At 46.4% G+C, this 20446-nt stretch overlaps 1 protein-coding gene across 1 annotated transcript in view; it reads right to left on the bottom strand.

Annotated features, from left to right (window-relative positions):
- Window positions 1–20446, bottom strand: part of LOC147905754 (uncharacterized) — a 57669-nt gene that overhangs the window by 18644 nt on the left and 18579 nt on the right. The gene's annotated exons all lie outside the window — the stretch shown is intronic.

Raw genomic sequence — 20446 nt, 5'->3', positions numbered from 1 at the left:
GCCCGTTTGGTGTACAAGCAATGATCGGTCTCACACCTATGATACCCTTGGGACTGCATGAAGGCATCAAACTTCTTGTACCATTCTCTTGGCGCCTGCTTGAGTCCATACAAGCTCCTCTTGAGCTTACACACAAGCTGCTCTTTCCCTTTAACAGCATATCCCTCTGGCTGACTCATATAGATCTCATCATGGAGATCTCCGTGAAGAAAAGCAGTCTTCACATCCATCTGACATAAATCCATGTCCTCATGAGCAACAAGAGCTAACACTGCTCTCAAAGTAGTCATCTTGACTACAGGAGAAAAAATCTCATCAAAGTCAATGCCCTTCTCCTGCTTAAATCCCTTGGCAACCAATCTGGCCTTATACCTCGGTAAAGCATTTGAATCCACTTTGACTTTGTAAACCCACTTGCATGGCAAAACCTTTCTGCCTGCAGGTAGCTGCACCAAGTCCCATGTATCATTTTGAAGTAGGGAGTCCATTTCTGACTGCATGGCTTTCTCCCACTTCCTTTTCTCTGTTCTTCCCATAGCTTCCTTGAAACTGGAAGGCTCACCACAATCTGTCAGCATAATAAAATCAGCCACATTATTGGCTCCTGGAACAAACCTGTCAGGAGGCCGTTGTACACGGGTGCTCCTCCTAACAAAATGTTCCGGATTAGGCTGCTGTCTAGCCTGTTCGTCATGCATGACGGGGGGCTGTACCACCATATTTGGCTGTTCTACAGCCCCATTTGCTGGCATATCCAGTGGTGCATCATTGGCAAAATTATCTGGCTGATTTTCAGCCTGTATACCCTCTTGAACAGGGTTATCTGCAGCAGCCTGCTGCTGCATATAAATGGGCATTCTTTGCTGTCCGACATCATCATAAATAACCCTCCTGTATTCCACAGGTTGCACGGGTTCTTTGTGTACACTATCCTCTTTAAAGATGACATCATTGCTGCATATAATCTTCCGTTTAACGGGATCCCATAACCTGTACCCCATTTCACCTTCGTCACCATAACCCATAAAGATGCATCTGGAAGACTTTGGCTCCAGTTTGATGCGCAGTTCTTTGCGTATATGAGCAAAGCACTCGCAGCCAAACACACGTAAGTGCTTATATGAAGGTGGCTTGCCAGACCACACCTCCTCTGGCACTTTCAACTCCAAAGCCTTGTTCGGCGACCTGTTAATTATGTGAACTGCTGTTTGCACGGCTTCTGCCCAAAAGCCATGGGGCAATGCAGCATAAGACAACATACATCGAACCTTCTCCTGAATAGTTCGATTCATCCGCTCACTCACACCATTTTGAGATGCATTATGAGGGGTTGTGAGTTCCTGTTTAATGCCCTTAGCCTCGCAAAACTGTACAAAAGCATGTGACACATACTCACCCCCATTATCGGATCTGAGGCATTTCAACCTGCGACCTGTCCGATTCTCAACCTGAGCGACAAACTTCTTGAAAGCATCTAAGGCATCGCTTTTATGCTTCAAGAAATAGACCCACACTCTGCGTGTGGCATCATCAATAAAAGTAATGAAATACTTTGCACCCCCGGTGATAGCTGTGGCATCTCACACAAATCAGTGTGCACTAGATCAAGCGGTGCTCTATTTTGGGGAGTTCTCCTCTTATGAGGAGTCATAGAATGCTTGCCAAATATGCAATGATCACATGTAGGCAAATCTGAAAATGAAAGAGACGGTAGATAACCCAAACGTGACAGTTCTTGCATTCCTTTAACGGACATGTGTCCCAACCGGCTATGCCACAATGAAACCTTTGGCAACTCGGTTATGGCAACAACATGATTACCTACACTGGAAACATAAAGAGGGTACAAGGTATCACTCTTATAACCCTCAGCCACTACAACCTGGCCATCAGTAATCACCCATTTGGAATCCCCAAATGTGGTGTGGTAACCACTGTCATCCAACAAGCCAGTGCTAATCAGATTTTTCTTGATTTGCGGCACATGGCGAACACCATTAAGCATAAATATGCGTCCATCAGGGAATACTATCTGTATACTGCCAATCCCTGAAATCTGACATGCATAGTTGTTCCCAAGGTGAACAACTCCATGAGTACCTGTGTAGGAAGTAAACCACTCCCTATGAGGAGTAACATGAAAAGAAGCACCTGAATCCAAGAGCCACGTGTGCATGTCATGGCCATCAATAACCAATGTATGTGCAATTACAGCAGAAGAGCATAAAACATCATGTCTGTCACTTTCACTGTCTTCTGCTGCAACATTCACTGCATCCAAGTCATCTGCCTTGGCCTTGCCTTTGCCTTTGCTTCCACTGCCTGCATCCTTTGTCTCAGCCTTCTTGGCTTTATGATCCCGTATAAACTTGAAGCACTTAGACTTCACATGTCCCTTCTTGCCACAGTAAAAGCATTCAATATCCTTTTTGCCACGGGACTGACTGCGGGATTTGGACTTTCCAGCAGATCTCCCCTTCTGCTGAGTCCTGCCTCTTTCCTGTACCTGCAAAGCATTTGAAGACTTGCTGCCCGCATTATTCTTCCTGCTCATCTCCTCCATAAGGAGGGATCTCTCCACATCAGCATATATAAGAGTGACATTTGAATTAGACAGGGTGGTCTTGAAAGTGTCCCAACTCTCAGGGAGGGTACACAACAAGAAAGTAGCCTTGAACTCCTCATCAAGGTTCAACCCCTGTGCAATCAGCTGTGTAAAGATGGCATTGAACTCACTCAAGTGTGAGGTCATAGCTGTACCTTCCTTCATGCGAAGATCAACCAGCTGCTTCAACCAATAAACCTTACTGGCTGAACTCTTTTGGGCATACAACTCTGCTAGCCTCTGCCATAGGCCATAAGAGGTCTTTTCAGCCTGAACATTGAACACAAGAGAATCACTGAGAGTAAGCATGATAGCAGCCCTCGCGGACAAATCTAGCTCCTCCCACTCATCATCTGACATCCCATATGGCTTGACACCCTTCACCCTTATGGGCTTAGAAATCTTCTTTAGCAGAAGTACATTCAAACACTGTTCTGCCCATAATGCATAATTGTGTGCCCCTTCCAATTTCTTTATGTTCAGAATTGATGATTCACTTCCCCCTGATGCCATATCAGATAAGGAAAGTACCTAACTCCCTGTAAGTCAAAAAAAAATGACTGAATAAAATTCTGATTTCTCAGAAAACCTGCTCTATCAAGAGCCAGGAGCACTCACAATAGTGCTGTTTTTACTTGTCAAAAAAAATCTGCAGCAAAACAGAAAATTTCCCTCCAGTTACTGTACCTTCTGACACACTGTACCGTGCTCAAATAGGCATAAAACAGTAATTTCAGAATGCTGCAGCTGTTCCACAAGTGCTTTATCAGTGCATCATCAGCTGACGAAGCACAAAACACTGCTGTCTTGGACACTACTCCCACCTCAGATGAGGTATTGCACTGATTGTATATGCATAAACCACTTATCATACACTGTTTTGTTCACTGAAAAGAGGCTCCAGACACTTCAGCCTGTCACAAACCTGCAACAGAGAATGGGACAAATCCCAAGCAATCACCCTTCTGCCAAGGGGATAAAAGGCATCTGAAGGTCTCAAACAGTAACTCAAGTGCTCTCAAGCAAAATCTGGGCAAAAGCCCCTTGATTTGACACCTGTGCCAAGTGAAAAACACCTCAACACTGAGGTAGCATACAAAATACAGCGCTCTCCTGGCACTTTCACCTGACAATGCAATGCATAAACGGCCCTGTGTACACAATAACAACACAGATCCCAACGTACAAACACTGAAGAGAAAATCTTTTGAGCACTGTCAACGATGGACAGTTAGGGACCGAGTAAACTCGATGCGCCCTGGCCAAGCGTGGCTCAACTGAGATTTTTCAAGGTGTCGTACACAAAATGTGACCTGCAGAAATGTCACTGAATACACTGCGGAAACAAGATCAATGTGGGCACCCTGGCTCCACACTGCCTCAAGGCATACACTGCATAAACTTCCAGGCAAAAGCCCTTTGAAAATGTCACCCAAAAGCTGAGATTTGCACTCAGCAAAAGCATAAAAGCCCTCTGCAAAATAAAGGCATTTGACCTTCCCGAAACAAGATAACTGTGCAACCACCACACACTGTGGTACTAGTCACCTCAAGCACGAGGGACACGAGGGTACTTGCTGTACCTTCAACACACAGTTTTGAGAACTGAACAACTGGGAATGTGAAGAGCAGAGTGCTCTCTTTTTCTTCTTCCCAAAAAAAAACTGATGTACCTGCTGTACTTGCTGTACCTGCTGTACAGGCTGTACTTACTGTACTTGCTGTACCTGTGCAGGGTACAAATCCCAAAAAAGAAATTCGAAATGCACCTTCCCTGACGCAGCGGCCTCTTTGACGCAGTCCGTACGGCGGGGTCCGTACAGTACGGCCGCCTGTACGGTGTCCGTACGACGGTACGAACGGCCGTACGTGACCGTACAGATCGTGCGGTGCGCAGCTAGCAGCAGCTAGCTGCTGCTGCGTATGCGAGCGCCCCGTGTTGCCTGCGCGCTGACCTGCGCGCGTCGCCTGCGCGATGCCCTGCTGCTGCCCGCGCGTGCTGCCTGCACATTTCCCTGCTGCTGCCCGCACGCTGCCTGCGCGCTGCCCTGCTCAATGCCGAGCTCGCTGCTGAGGCTGCTGAGGGCACGAGGCTCGAGGGGAAAGGGAGGGGTAGAGGGAGGGGTAGAGGGAGAGGGAGAGGTGAAGGCTCTGATACCAGTTGAGAGGGAAAGAGTGAGGGAGTGGAACAATGGGGAGAGAGAGAGAGAGAGAGGGGAGACACAAAAGATGTGGGTGTGAAGTGTTGAGCCACACCACAAACTCATAGGTTTTATTAGGATTAGGTTTTTCACCCTATGACTGTCTTAAGACAGTCATAGGTGTCATATCTTTAATAAAAGGGTGGCAATGTGCCTTTACCCCAACACATTACAGCATCCTTTACCCCTCCTCTAGTGAAGAGGGTGCACGATGTGGGACGAGGCATGTGTGAGAGACTAGGGATGGCTGATATGGGATGTCATAAAGTGTGCGTGCATAATCAAACCAGATCAAGGTGTCAGTGAGTGGCGGAGAGAACCGTTCTTCTAGAAATCTCCGCCAAAAGTCCTAAGAGTTGTTACTAAACAAAATGTTCAGTAGCTCCTCGTTTCGACGAACGAAGTCTAGTTTCTTCCTCCGTACCAGTCTACGGTATTCACGTAGCATATCTGGTGCGCTCAGAAGACTGTTTTTTGTTTTGAATCTGAGTTGACGGCGTAAGGCCTTACACTCATCATCGTACCAACTATTACAGGGTACAGTTCCAGGGGATGGTGGGCTGGTGGAGCGGGTGGTGTGGGAAAAAGCGTGAATGGCAGCCTCGTGTAGTGAGCGGGTGACAAGGGCAGCACGATCCTCTAAAAGGGGTATGAAGTCAGTATAAGCGAGAAGTATGTACAGACGGCCAGAGTAAGAAGGTGAGTGATCCCGATCAAAGCGGATATCGTGGTAGGTGGAGTAAGCACTGAGTGGGGTGGAAGGTGCTGTGCCAAGGGAGGTGGAGATGCGAAAGAAAAGGTATGTATGATCAGCCCCTGGGGGGAGAGGTGCTACAGTGAAGTCAGTAATGCGAGATGTGAAGACAGGGGATCCCATGATGTAATCAACAACACTGGAGCCCCCCCCCCATGTGGAAAGCATGTGAAACCACCTGAAGCGGGCCATCTATCAAGACCATTATAGATAATGAGATCATGTATTCTGCCTAGGTCTAATAGGGCCTGCCCATAGAATGAGAGTGGACCTCGCCTGTCAGCTGAAACCCGTAGCATATCTGCCTCCTCAAGATCAACATCTGCCAGTAGAGTGGAATCATCTCTGAAATCAAGAAGTGGTACCTGACGGGCCCTTGTCCTCGCGTTGAAGTCCCCTACTAGAGGGACTTCTCCACGGCTAGAAAAGTCAACGATGGACTGATAAAGGACAGCAAATGGAGATGTCTCATCATCACCTCGAATATCTCTAGCAAAGTGGGAGGTCTCCGGGGGGAAGTAGCAAACTGCGACAAACAGATCCTGGCTGTCCATGTGTCGTATCCGTATCCAAAGAAATCTGGAATATGTATCTCTCTGCTTTACTGAAATGATTCCCCGAAGTGTGGATCTGAAAAGGACTGCAACTCCACCTGAACCTCGAACTCCTCCTATACCCCTCGTCTCATCTCTATAGGCAGACTCCCATGTATATCCGCTAACTATTGGGAGAGGGCACTCTGGACTCTGATGTGTCTCTGTATAGAAGACTATGTCGTGGCCTATATAGGATTCCGAGAAGTTCCATGGTTCTGACCATAAGGTACCATTACAGTTCCAAATGGTGCAAGACAGGGTCTCAGATATCTCAGTCTCATAGGTCCCGCTTCCCTATGTAGGGGAGGGGACGGGTGTCCTATGAGACCTTTAAGAAGTCGTCCCTCTCGTACCACTGCCCACTTTCCCTCCTTTCGGGCCTGATCCCGCTGCTGCAGCAAAGAGCGCCTCTCCTCAACCTGTAGAGGTGTGAGGTCCTCATCCATAGAGATCACTGGCTGATCTCGAAGGGCTGACCTGCGTCGTAGGGCTCAAAGTCATGCCTGAGTGTCATGAAATCGTATGATCAGGGATTGCTCTCGGTTGGGATCTCTCCCCACCCGCCATACCTTCTCTATCATGTGCTCAGCCACACCCAGGGTAGTAGTCACGAATGCAATCGCATCTACCATCGGTGTAGCCTCAGTGCGTGGGATCCCGCGTACTCTGATGTTGAGAGCCTTACTAGCTCTCTGATGCTGCTCCATGAGGGTAGCCGAAACGGTGACCCTTGCAGGTTCTCGTTTGGCCACGTCAACCCATCTGGAAGTCTCCTTAATAGCAGATTGCATGCTCGCAATCTGTGCCTCGACCACCGGGGTACTCCCTGGGGCAGTGTGTATGGTTGTGACCTCCTGTCGGAGCTGCATGATATCCTGTCTGAGTCCCTGAATAAGACCTGCCTACTCCAGAATGGCCCTAGCCTGCTCCTGTATGATGCGGCTCTACTCCTGGTTGAAGCGGACCTGCTCCCGTGCGAAGCGAGCCAGCTCCATCTCTCACTCACGAAAACTATGTATCTCCGTGAGTAGGGTCTCACGGGCCTCCGGTGTGTCAGTCCACCCATGTCCATGCTGAAACTGTGGTGACTGTGGCATGAAAGCGGAGTGAGGAACGAAGATGACAGTGGAATGGATGAGGCAGTCCCAACGGGATGTGGGAGGGTGGGCTCACTAGAGAGGGAGAGGGGAGAGTGAAGCGTAATGCGGCACAGTGTATGACTCCTCCAAAGTAGGGGTCATAAGCTGTGCGAGGGCTGTAACAGGAGAAGAGGGAAAGGGAACAACAACCGGTGCCATGGGCATGAGTATGTCACTGATCATAGATGTAGATGGAGTTGAGACTGGAACTAGAGCTGGGCCTGAAGCAAGGACTGAAGTCAAAGTAGAGATAGAGATAGAGATAGAGGGAGCTGAGGTTGGAGCTGAAAACGAAACTGACACTATAGCGGGAGTTGAGGTTGAGGTTGAGGTTGAGGTTGAGGTAGAGATAGAGGCTGAAGAAGCTGAGGCGGGTCCTACCTTTGCCTTGTTGTTTACTTCGGTTATAACGTGTGTTCACATCCTCCAAATTCAGTTGTGTCGTTTGCTTTTTTTTTTGTTGTTGTTATTTTCGTCTTTCTTGGCTTTGTCCCCCATTCTCTTGGGATGCGGGTGCAAATCTTAGTGTTAATGTTCAGCCGGGAGCGGGAGCACCGGTACCCCCCATAATGGGAGGCACGTATGTGTGAGGTGGTGGAGAGGTAGTGCGGAAGCCTGAAGTGGAGAGGCAGCCAAGAGGTGGAGGAGGAGAGGCTAAGATGGCGAGATTTTTTATTATTATTTTTTTTTAAAGGTGGTTGTGGTTTCCTTTTTTTTTTCCCAAAAAAAAAAAAAAAAAAAAGTGGCGAGGGGAGCAAAGAAGAGGGGGGGGGGGTGTGCGGTGGATGAGCAGAAAAGGAGGGAGGGAGGTGGCTGAGTGAGGGGGTAGCGGGGAGCGAGGGGTGGCTGAGGGGAGCAAGCGGCTGAGCGGGGGGTAGCGGGGAGCGAGGGGTGGTTGAGGGGAGTGAGGGGTGGTTGAGGGGAGCGAGGAGCGGTGGTTGAGGGGAGCAAGGAGCGAGGGGCTGAGCGGGAGCGAGGAGCGAGAAGGGGGGGTGCGGGTAGCGAGAAGAGGGGCTGAGCGGGAGCGAGGAGCAAGGGGCTGAGCGGGAGCGAAGAGCGAGAAGAGGGGGTGCGGGTAGCGAGAAGGGAGGCTGAGCGGGAGCAAGGGGCGGGGGGCTGAGCGGGCTGAGGGGAGCGGGGGGCTGAGCGGGCTGAGCGGGAGCGGGAGCGAGGAGCGAGAAGGGGGGTGCGGGTAGCTGCAGCAGCGCCCAGGGAGGAGCTGGAGCGGGAGGAGCAGCGCCAATGGAGGGGCAGAGTGTAGGCAGCAGGAAGCAGGAAGGAGGAGGGAGACTAGATAGGATTAGAGAGAGAGAGAGAGAGTTGATGTAAACAATATATACCTCCATGAGACTAGAATACATGCAATCTAACAATTAAATTTTCTATAAAACAAACAAAGGAAAGAAGAGAGTTTTGAGGGCTTTAAACAAAATTCTGAGTAAATGAGAAAAGTAAAAATAACTTAGTAAGCAATGCCACGCCAATGCAAACAATCCCTGTCTCATGCAAACATCAGGATTCAGAATGCCAGGGATGAAAAAGACAAGGATCACCCTAGGACTGTAAATGATCACCATTTTTGTAAAGTGTTGCAAACACAGCAAGGGGAAGCTCAAGCCAGATGCAAATGACACATCAAACTGTAGACCTAGCTGTCACAAGGACGATGGCTCCCAAAGCAATAAACAAATGTATGATTGGGAGATATATATCGGTGTATCATCATACTGCACAATTTATTAACTCAGGATAGGTGTAACATGCACGAGCTAAGATACTCTCTCAATGGCCCGTAGGACCCTCTCTAAGCAGAAGCATCCCCATGTCATAAAAAATGGGGAGTGGGCAAAGTGACTGAAAATCCTGGCTACCCCCATCCAAATCATCCTCGCCTGTCTGCAATCCCATAAGCAATGCCAAATAGTCTCCGAAGCAGAGAGGCATCGAGGGCAAGTAGGGTTGGCTCCGAACCTCGACCTCCAAAGGTTCACTGCAATCCCACCATGGATAGAAAGCCAAAAGAAGATAGTGATCTTTCTATTCTTGTGGGATTTACAGAGTCTCCTCCAGAAGCACCTCTGCAGATCCGCAGTGATATCAAATGTCTCCCAATGAGGAACTCTGGAAGGTCTCCAGCCTCTGCTACTGAGCTGATATCTCCTGGCATTACTGATCGTGTAACGAAAGAAGGGGATGCTCTTCTCTCGATGCCCTGCATCAATCCACTCCCACTCTCCAAGGTCCCACTGCAAACACCTGATGGAAGCTCCCCCATAGAGCCAGAGCCTCCAAGACCCGGTGGAGAGTAGCCGGGGGTCTCCACTCTGAATCTGATCCCTGCACCAAAAGACCTGCAACCCTAATAGGCTGAAAAGCAGACTCAAGCAAGATGTCCTCTGTGGACCTGAGCAATCTACCACCGTCCTGGACACTAAAAACCAAAGCATCCTCCTGTGCATCTCGAAAGACCAAAACTTGAAACGGAACATCGCCTCTCGTAAAAGTACCTGCCCAAGTGGCGGAAGTGAGTGGCATATCATCTGTGTCTACCCAAACCTCTGGAAGGGCTGCCTCAATCTGCAAGATCCTCCCTGCACTCCCTCTGAGATGTCCTGTCAACCTTGATTTGGTCTCCTCTGAAGCCTGCGGAAAGCTTTCCAAGACCCCATAGATGATGCAGGTCCCCTCTCCCACCTGGACCACTGCATGTAGAGTGAAGCACCCAGTGGTCTGCCATGATCATCTAAAATACTGTCATTCCACATGATGGGTTGCCTATCAATCTCTTCCCGAGAGGAAGGAGGAATCCTCCGAAGAGTGCTTCTGAAACTGGCCCAAGGTTTCAGAATGGCAACCATGAGAGGGGATGAAGGTGATCTGAGGTGTGCTGTGGTGAAGATCCACCTAACACTGCTCATCCAGTCTCCTCCTGAAGAAGGTGTGCACCTCTGTATGCTGCTGATAAGAAAGTCCTTCCACGGTTCCTGCCCCCCCGTAGTTTCAGCTTCTTGTATTTCCAATGTAATAAAGCATCATATTTCAGCGTACTTGATTTTTATCAAAGAGGACAGCCAACCAGTTCAAGAAGGCTCTACTCTTTCTGCTTTAGATAGAGAAAGAGCTGCTTTTATTTCAGATTTTCAGGATTGTTTCTCAGATGCACTTCCTCAAGAATTACCTCCCAAGAGGCCCGAGGATCATCGAATTGATATAATTCCAGGAAGCTCACCGCCTAATATACCTCCCTATCGTGTCAATAAGGCACAACAGGAAGAGATAATGTCACAAGTGAAGGAACTCTTGGAAAAGGAATTAATACAGCCAAGTAATTCTCCTTACTGTTCCCTTGTGTTGCTTGTGCAAAAGAAGGATGGCAATTGGAGAATGTGTATTGATTATAGGGCTTTGAATAAAGTCACAATTAAGAACCATTTTCCAATTCCACGCATTGATGATGTATTGGATCGGTTGGAAGGTTCCTCGATGTTCAATCGTATTGACCTTAAAAGTGGATACCATTACGGCCTGAAGATGTCTACAAGACTGCCTTCCGCACTTCATTTGGCTTATATGAGTTCCTTGTGATGCCTTTTGGTTTGACTAATGCACCTGCCACTTTCAATAGAATGATGGATAGAATTTTTACAGCACACAGAAAGTTTGTGGGCACTTTCTTCGATGACATCATTGTGTTCTCTAAAAATGAGAGGGAGCACAGGAAATACCTCACTATTGTGTTTCAAGAGTTGAAAAGACACAAGCTGTTGATAAACACAAAGAAAAGTGAGTTCTTTATGCATGAGATTCATTTTCTCCGTCATATAGTGTCAAAGGATGGAGTCAAGATGGATCCTGCAAAAGTTGAGGCCATAAGGAATTGGCCAATTCTAAAAAATCTGCATGAAGTCAAAAGCTTCCTTGGATTGTGTTCATACTATCGGAGGTTTATAAAGTACTTTGCAGAAATTGCTTCTCCCTTGCATGCTTTACAAAAGAAATCTGTACTGTTTTGGCGGGGACCAAAGGAAAATGCAACTTTTGAAGAGCTGAAGCAAAAGTTGTGTTCTGAACCTATTATTATCTTCCCAGATCTTGCAAAACCCTTTGCTGTAACTTGTGATGCATGTGGGAACGGCATAGGAGGCACTTTGATGCAGGATGGTAGAGTGGTTGCATATGAGAGTAGAGTTCTCAAAGATGCTGAATTATACTTGCAGACATACGAGAAGGAAATGTTAGCAGTGGTACATGCTTTGACCACATGGAAACATTACCTTCTTGGAGCTGATTTCTATGTGCAGACAAATCATCAGTCACTTAGATATTTTCTCATGCAGAGAAAATTATCTGAAAAGCACATGAGATGGGCTAACTTCCTCTCAATGTTTCATTTTCAAATTGTACATGTGCCGGGTAATAAAAATGTCGTGGCTGATGCACTTTCTAGGAAACCACAACCTAAAGCAATCTCTAAGAAACCCAGTGTTTCAGCAGTGAGCATTGCTTACAACAATGTGTTAGATGTGATGAAAGATCAGTATGTTAATGATGCTGATTTTTCAACTATTTATGATCAGCTTTCTGATGGTCAAAGGCATGAACACTATATGTTGAAAGAGGGTTTCATTTTGATGCATGGACGACTCTGTGTCACTAATCAAATGTGACAGAAAGTCATAATGGAAAGTCATGCTCCTCCATATGCAGGACATAGGGGAATTACAGCAACAATTACAGCAGTGGAGCAATACTTTTATTGGCCATCTTTGAGCATCTTTGAGGAAAGATGTGGAAGAATATGTGAGAACATGCATGGTTTGTCAAAAAGTAAAGTTTGACAGGTAGAAGGCACCTAGGTTGTTACACCCTTTGCCAATTCCGGATAGACCATGGCAAAGCATAGGTATGGATTTTGTGTTTGATCTTCCACGTACTCCTACTGGACATGATGGATTGTGGACAATAATTTGCAGGTTTAGCAAACAAGCCCACTTTGTGCCAATAAGAAAGAAAATTACACTAGATCAAATGGCCAAATTGTTTCTGCAGCATGTCTTCAAGTATCATGGGATGCCTGAATCCATAATCAGTGATAGAGATCCGAGGATGACCAGCCTCTTTTGGAGAGGGCTGTTTGAAAATATGGGCACTACGCTGAATTTTTCGTCATCTTTTCACCCTCAATCTGATGGACAATCGGAGCAGGAAAACTCTACCATCTTGGATATGTTTAAATGCTATGTCTCATACCAAAAAAGCAAATGGGAGCCTTATTTTCCTTTGCTGGAATATGCTTACGATAATACGGTGCACACATCCATAGGTAAAGCACCTTTTGAAATAGTGGAAGGTGCCAGGAAGATACCTCCCATTTTGCATACAAAAGAGAAAATCTTCGAAGCTGATCGTTTTGTGGACAGCCTTGAAGAGGCTTACAAGAAGATCAAATATGCCTTGCAAAGAAGTCAAGACAAGCAGAAAAGAGCAGCAGATAAGCACCACAAGGAATTGGTATTCAAAGAAGGTGATTGGGTTTTGCTGCATTTTCAGAAGGCAAGGCTGAAAAATAAGAAAGACAAGGAAAGGTTGTACACAAAGCTGAACATGCGTTACTATGGTCCTTTTAAGGTTTCTGAAGAGATAAACGAGGTAGCTTACAGGCTGAAGTTGCCTCCGCATTGGAAGATACATAATGCCTTTCATGTGAGCTTGTTGAAGTAATATTATGGAGATGTTCCCGAGGATTTACCTGATGAGGTACAGCCTGAAGTGAAAGAACAAGATGAACTTTTAGTCCCAGAGCAAATTCTGGCACACAGAGATAGAAAGCTCAAGGGTAAAGTTATTCGTCGCTCCTTGGTAAATTTTCAAAATTACCCATCACTTGATGCGAAATGGATGGAGGAAGGTGAACTGGCAGATTCACCTGGGATATTACAGCTTTACCTTGATGCTTTCTAATTAGAGCTGACTGTGGTCCAGGCTCCTACAGGTAGTTCAGCAGAGCAAGCGTCTGAAGCATTACCTGGTATTCGAGAGGGACGTAGCACCTCCACTCCCTCAGTACAGACGGGCTCACGTGATTTCATGAGGTCGCTTGATGACACTATATGTTTCATCCGAGATACTGAGCTGACAATATTTCTGCTATGAGACTTCATGATATTGATGCATCTTGACTATTGATCGCCGAGAATCACATAGATTTTGAGCAATGTATATGGATGGATGCATGCCTCTCCTAGCCATATTTTCACTGTCTCTGTATACTATAGCTGCGGCTTTCTTGTATACTCTTTCATTCTATATTTCATGCTCGCTCCTGTGTTTTGGGGCAACAAACTGTGGTTTGCTGTTTCAAGAGAGGGGTGTGTCACGGGGACATGAAATTCTAAGTACTTTAATGTACTACAAGACCGTGACAACTTTAGTTTTAAAATTCCAAGCGTTGGCTTCATAATGTGTAATTAAACGCGGCATGATACCTAGCACATAAGCATAATTAATCCCTAGGCCCAAAGGCATTCCAAGGAATTAAAAGAGTGGTTGTTGGAAAATGATGATGTGGCATTTTTAACAGGCCCCCTAGAGGGCCATGTACCTTCAATGGCCCCCCTAAAGTTCAGGTGGCTCTAGTGCCTTCTACATACTCCTTTGCCATTCCTGGACCTTCTAAACTTCACATGTGTCATTTTCTCTCTCATCTTCTCCCTTTGTTGAGATTTTGGACTGGTTTTTCAGCCTCCTTCAACAAATTCCGTTTTTCCTCACCCGTTTGGATTCCTCGACTCCCGTTTGGCCCGATGGCATCCCATCTGCCTCCCCTTCGCAGTGATATGCTTTTCCCTCCGTGCGTTTGTTAGAACAGGCAGAGCTGAGCACTTCTTTTGCTGGTCAAATTTGCAAAAGTGGCTTTTTTGCTTCTACAGCCTCCTGGGCCTCTCCTCTTGCAAAGCTACAGCTTTCTATTTAATTTCGAGTGGTCCCACACGCTGGTTGACTAGTTTTTCTCAGTTTTGGAGGACTTTCCGGTGATGAAACTTCTCAAAAACCTTCTCAATGCATTCCTCTCTGAAGCACGCTTCTTTTGAGCCCAAGAACTCCCACTTCTTCGCGACAGAAGTGCTTCTTTTCGCATTTTTCAGTGGAATTCTTGCTGGTCGGCTCTTGCAAATGCTCTTTCTTCATGCCGTTGCACTCCTCTTTGGCTGAGAATGCAATTGGGCATTGGCTACTATGTCCTCTTGGCAATTGAGCACTTGGTTCGAGTTTTCAGGGCTTGGTGAGTTGTGATTTTGCTGCTGCAATTTCTTTTTGCCATAAGCTATTGGTTGGCCTCGTGTGCCGCCTCTTTCTTGGTTCACGGGTGCCCAAGCAGTGCTACATGAGTCATTCTTTGGTTGGGTACTTTGCTGATTTTATTTTGGAGCTTTGAAAAGCTTTGTGAATGCCATCTAGAAACCACTCAAAGAGAGTGCAGCTGGGGTGCAGTGTGATTGCATCTGGACAACCAATGGAATTGCACTCGGAAAAGAGAATGCCTTTGGATTGAGCCTATGGGTTAAGTGCACTTATGTGATGGTGTTCTATGCTTGAAAGCCTTGCGAAGGCTCAGTGAATTGGGGCTGTGTGCTCAATTGTGCAAAGAAGGTCTCCCAGATGCAACTTGTAATCATTTCACTATCAAATATAAAGAAATACCGAAAGGGGCGCCACGGTGTTTGAGGCCAATCGGGTGCACTTTTCTATGTTTGTTGAGCAGGGGCATTCTAGCCTCCATTCCTTTTTCAGTGGTTCTGTTTGTGAACAAATGGGTAAATGCCAAATGGTGATCATGCAATGGTTAATGGATGTGATATATGCTTTGTGAGCTGTAAATAAGTGCTAAAGTGATTAAATGTTTAGTTCCACTGCCCTCTGAGTTATTAGAGGCCAGTTTCATTTAGTTAGTTGGGTCGATTAGGTAACTGGGGTCTAGTTAGAGGGTTAGGTTAGTGGTTAAGGTAACCAGGGTTGAGTTAAATCTTCATTGGGGTTAAGTTATGCTAACTAAGGGGTCCTTAGTGTTCCTAACTGTCTTAGCAGTCTTTAGGCTAGGAGTCCCAAGTGTCTTAGGTGATTTAGGAACCCTCCAAAAAAAAAAGGATAAAAAGTCAAAATTTCAGCCTCTTTTTTGGGGCCTTTCACAGCCCAGTTTGGAACCATTTCGACTCCATTTTAAAGCCTCTTCATTGATTTTCTTCCCAAGCTTCGCCATCAACTTTTTTTTGTGGTTCTACACACTCTATCAGGCTCATTACATCAGAGTTCCGAACAGCCACCATGCCACTCAAGCGTGCCGTCGGGATACATTGCATGATAGTGATGAGGCTGCTCAGCATGAGCAATTGCTTCCCATAATGGGTGCATCCACTGGTGGTACAGAGATCCCTACAACTCAGCCTCTCTCTCCTGCATCTTGAGAAGTGCAAGCAGCGCAGACAGTTTTTGGACACCTTTGCTTCTATGCTCCAGGGTGCTTTCCGCCAGATGGGACAAGAGTCCAGCCAGCAACTTACCACGGCCATGGCTATGCAGGATATGGCTCTTGCCCAAATGGGACAGCAGCTCAAGCAGCAGATTGGCCAGGCCATGCAAGACAAAGGTAAGCAGCCCGCACCCCAGCAGGGAACCACTCAGACAGTCAGAAAGTTTTGTCTGCTCCACGCAGGGGTTTTATGCCAGATGCCCGCCATGCCTATGAGCATCAGTCTTCTACACCGTTGCATGTACCCCAGCATGGGGATTATCTGGACTTAGATGATGCATTTTCTATGCCGCAGAGCACCTTCTTGCAAGATATCAGGCCATCTTTTGGCTCACAGTTTTCTGCATCCATGCAAGCTAAGCCATCTCTTTTGGGTCGACCCAATGGTATGCATCCAGTCCTTTCACCGCAGCAGCGAGTATGCTTGGAGCTGGTTTTGGTTTATATGGCCAGCCACACTTGTAGGAGAGAGGTCAGTCCTCTTCTCAGCCCTTTATCATGCCATCATTCCGGAGAGATGCATTTGGTAGAGAGGCCCAGCCAGGGTTCATGCACTTATCGCTCCTCCAGTAAGCACCTACGGCCAAACGCATCCAGTGCATCAAATGGCAGCAGCTACTACACAGCAGGGTGTTAGTGGTGGGAAGCATGCCACTTTTGATGAGATGCTGGTAGATTCCTGCGTTCATATAAGGCCCTACCTGAGGCCATCAAACTTGAGATGTCCTTTTCCGATTATGTGAACCTCAAGCGTGATGATGCCCGCACTTCCGAAGGTTACACACACAGGAATTATGCAGCCAAGGATATCAAGGACAAACTCACAGTTCATAAGTTCAAAGGGGACACTCGCACACCTAATGAGCTGGAGGAGTGGCTTACAAAGCTAGAAGATTATTTCCGCTTCTACCCAAAGCAAGATGAGGACCACATTATCTTTGCAGGTATGCACATGCAAGACTATGCACATACTTGGTGGCATTATATGAGGGACTCGCCTCAGAAGCCAGCCACATGGAAGGAGTTCAAGGAATTGATGATCACCACAGTTGTATCCCCGCTCATACTGGAGCAATATCTGGCTGAATTCTATGCATTGTCGCAGACTGGTACCGTCCAAGGGTACTTGCAACGCTTTTGGAGACTTTCCTTGTTTGTACAGGACGTATCTGAGAGAGGGAAGTTGCTGCGTTTCATCCAGGGATTGAGTCCTCTCGCTGCAAATGTCAAGGCACATAACCCTCAAACAATTGAGCAAGCAGCCCAATTGGCAGAGGTGTTTGAGACCAAATATGCTAGCAAGTATAAGATTGTCGACAACGGGCAGCGCATATGGGAATGCAAATGAGGCTGAGAAGAAGCCTAAGGTGACTGATTGGCATAATAGGAAATTAGCAGCACCACCATTTCCAAGGTTTCCCACTGTCACAGGCAGCAAGATGCCATATGCTAAGCCAGGAGCTAAGCCAAGAGTTGGAAATGAAAAAACAGAATTTAAACAACACATGATGGCTATTATGGACAGCCGAAAGCGGGCAAACTCATGCTTTAAGTGTGGTGAGAAGTGGACTCCTGAGCATCGGGAAGTTTACTAATGCGTAAAAGTGGTACTGCAAAACTCAGCATGATTATTGAGATATCGGATGATGAGGATTTAATGGATGCTTCTGAGACTTTGGATGCCACTCATGATGATTCAGAGGGTGCACAGAACATGGAAGAAGCTCTAGTATGGAAGGGGGCTAATTTCCCTTTGATCCCGGTCGTGCTATTGAACATAATATGCATGGTATACAATCCAATGACCTCAACCCACCTGTGGCATGCGAGGCCATTGGCCTACAGCCTTTCATGTGGAGCATCAAGTTGCTATGCCTTTTCATGCATGAGAGGATGCAAGTGGAAATGCTCCTGTAGACGAGGACGAGATCTATCGGGATGCGCAGCAAACAATTTATGCCATCTCTTTTCTTGCCTTGATGGGTGCTAGAAGTGCTGAAACTATCATATTCAAAGGGCAATTTAATGGCAGCACTGTTCACATGCTTGTGGACAGCGGTAGCACTCATAGTTTCATCAACTCGAAGACCAAAAGTTGGGACTGATTGCTACCCAGATTGATCATGGCCTGAGAATAGAGGTGGCAAATGGACAGCTTTTGGTTGCCAAGATGCAAGGATCAAGGTCTCTGAGGATTATGATTTTGTTGGGGATCTCTTGGCATTGGATATGGGCCCAATATATGCTGTCTTGAGCTGCAATTGGTTCAAAACTTTGGGTAAAATCAGCATGGATTTAAATGCCTTATCACTCAGCTTTGTCCACAAGGGTAGAACTGTAGCATTGCATGGCATTGCCACTCCTAAATTGCAGGTCATTTCAGCAAGGCAACTAGCCAGAGATCTCAGAAAGGACCATGCCCTCTATGCATTGAATGTGTCAATATCTCAAGGGGTAGCATTCCCCGTGTTGAGAATCGTGATATGCAGTAGTTGCTCTCGGAGTTTCCTGATGTATTTGCTGATATGCCATCCCAATTGCCTCCCAAGAGGGATGTGGATCATGCCATTGTCCTAGAGCCTGGCAGTAAGCCCATAAACAAAGCCCCATACCGTCTCTCTAAGGTTGAGCGGGAGTAATACAAGTGCGGGAATTGCTTGAGAAGAACATCATCTCTCATAGCACTTCTCCTTTTGCCTCCCCGGTGCTTCTGGTGAAGAAGAAAGATGGATCGTACCGCATGTGCATTGATTACAGGGATCTAAATAAGGCCACTATCAAGAACAAGTTTCTAATCCCCATGATAGATGATCTATTGTTTGAACTCAAGGGTGCTCAGTTTTTCACATAGATAGATTTGAGGTCTGGTGACCATCAAATCAGGGTGAAAGAAGGAGATGAGCACAAGATGGCTTTCCGCACAAAACGGGGCTTGTATGAATTCAAGGTGATGCTTTTTGGATTGACTAATGCACCAGTCACCTTCAAGGCATTGATGAACAAGATATTGCAGCCACTTCTTTTCAAATGCGTGCTGGTTTTCATTGATGATATCCTCATTTACAGCAAGGATAGACAAGAGCACATTGAGCATGTGAAGTAGGTGCTGGAAATTTTGAGGATGCATCAGCTTTATACAAAAGCCAGCAAATGCACTTTTATGGCAAAGGAGGTTGAGTACCTAGGGCATGGGCATTCGGATGGATCCTACAAAGGTGAAATGCATCAAAGATTGGCCACAGCCACAAAATCCCACCCAATTGAGAGGATTTTTAGATCTTGCTTCCTTCTATAGGTGCTTTATTCGCAAATTTGCCAAGAGGGAAGCTCCTCTTATTGACCTCTTGAAGAAGGATGCTTTTCGGTGGTCAAAGGAAGCACAACGTAGCTTTGAAGACCTGAAATTTGCTCTCACTCATGCACCTGTCTTGGTATGCCCTGATTTTTCGTATCCTTTCATTGTGGAGGCAAATGCCAGTGGCAAAGGATTGGGGGCTGTTCTGAGGCAGGAGCACGGGGTAATAGCCTTTGAAAGCACGAAGTTTGATGCCAAAGAACTCAATTACCATGTTTATGATCAGGAGATATTGGCTATCTTGCATGCATTCAAGAAATGGCACCACTATCTGTATGGGAGTAAAATTAAGGTGAAAACAGATCATAGGACACTCAGATTCTTCCTCACCCAGCCAAATTTGTCCTATAAGTAGAAGAGGTGGTTGGCTGCAGTCCAATCCGATGATTTTGACATTGAGTACAGAAAAGGGAAGGAAAATTTGCAAATGCCTTGTCCAGGATGTGGGCTTGCAATTTGTCTGCTATCTCTACCATATATCAGGAGTGGATTCATGGCATTCAAGAAGAGTATATGCAGAATTCTAAGGCAGCTCCCATATTTTCAGATTTGCAGAAGCCTTCTAGCCAGGGTTATCCAGAATGCAAATTGCATAATGGACTGTTGTGGTGCCAAGACAGAATTTATTTAGTGCCAGACTCAAAAAATAGACAGCTGGTTTTGCAAGAAATGCACTCCTCTCCCATGGCTGGACATATGAGTGTCACTAAAACATACAAGAGCTTTTGGGAAGGCATGTGGAGGGATGTGGTTAAATACGTAGCTGAATGCTTGCCTTGCCAACATAATAAATTGGACAGCAAGTTACCCGCAGGTCTTTTGCAGCCATTACCCATTCTAGAGGACAAATGGATGCACATAGCAATAGATTTCATCACAGGATTGCCTTCTACAGAGAGGGGATGAAACAGCGTCTCTATTGTTGGTGGATAGGATGACAAAACAAGCCCATTTCATACCCACTAACACCCGGTATTCAGCATCACGGGTTGCTTGGCAATTCATTGAGCATGTCTTTAAGCATCATGGCTTCCCTCAGGGAATTGTTAGTGACAGAGATGCAAAATTTATGGGTCACTTTTGGCAGGAGTAATTTACAGCAGTGGGCATTGCTTACCATCCTGAGAATGATGGACAGTCGGAAAGGGTGAACAAATGGGTGGAGGAATATTTGAGGCACTTTTGTCATGATACTCAGAAGGCTTGGGATAAATGGTTGGCAGCAGTTGCTGAATTTTGCTACATTAGTACCAAGCATCTCTCCATTGG

Source organism: Dipteris shenzhenensis, chromosome 1, assembly GCF_047967505.1.
Source record: "Dipteris shenzhenensis isolate YYH24624 ecotype China chromosome 1, Dip_SZ_1.0, whole genome shotgun sequence".
Lineage (NCBI taxonomy): Eukaryota > Viridiplantae > Streptophyta > Polypodiopsida > Gleicheniales > Dipteridaceae > Dipteris > Dipteris shenzhenensis.
The sequence above is the reverse complement of the archived record's forward strand: the minus strand, read 5'-3'. Positions and strand labels throughout refer to the sequence as shown.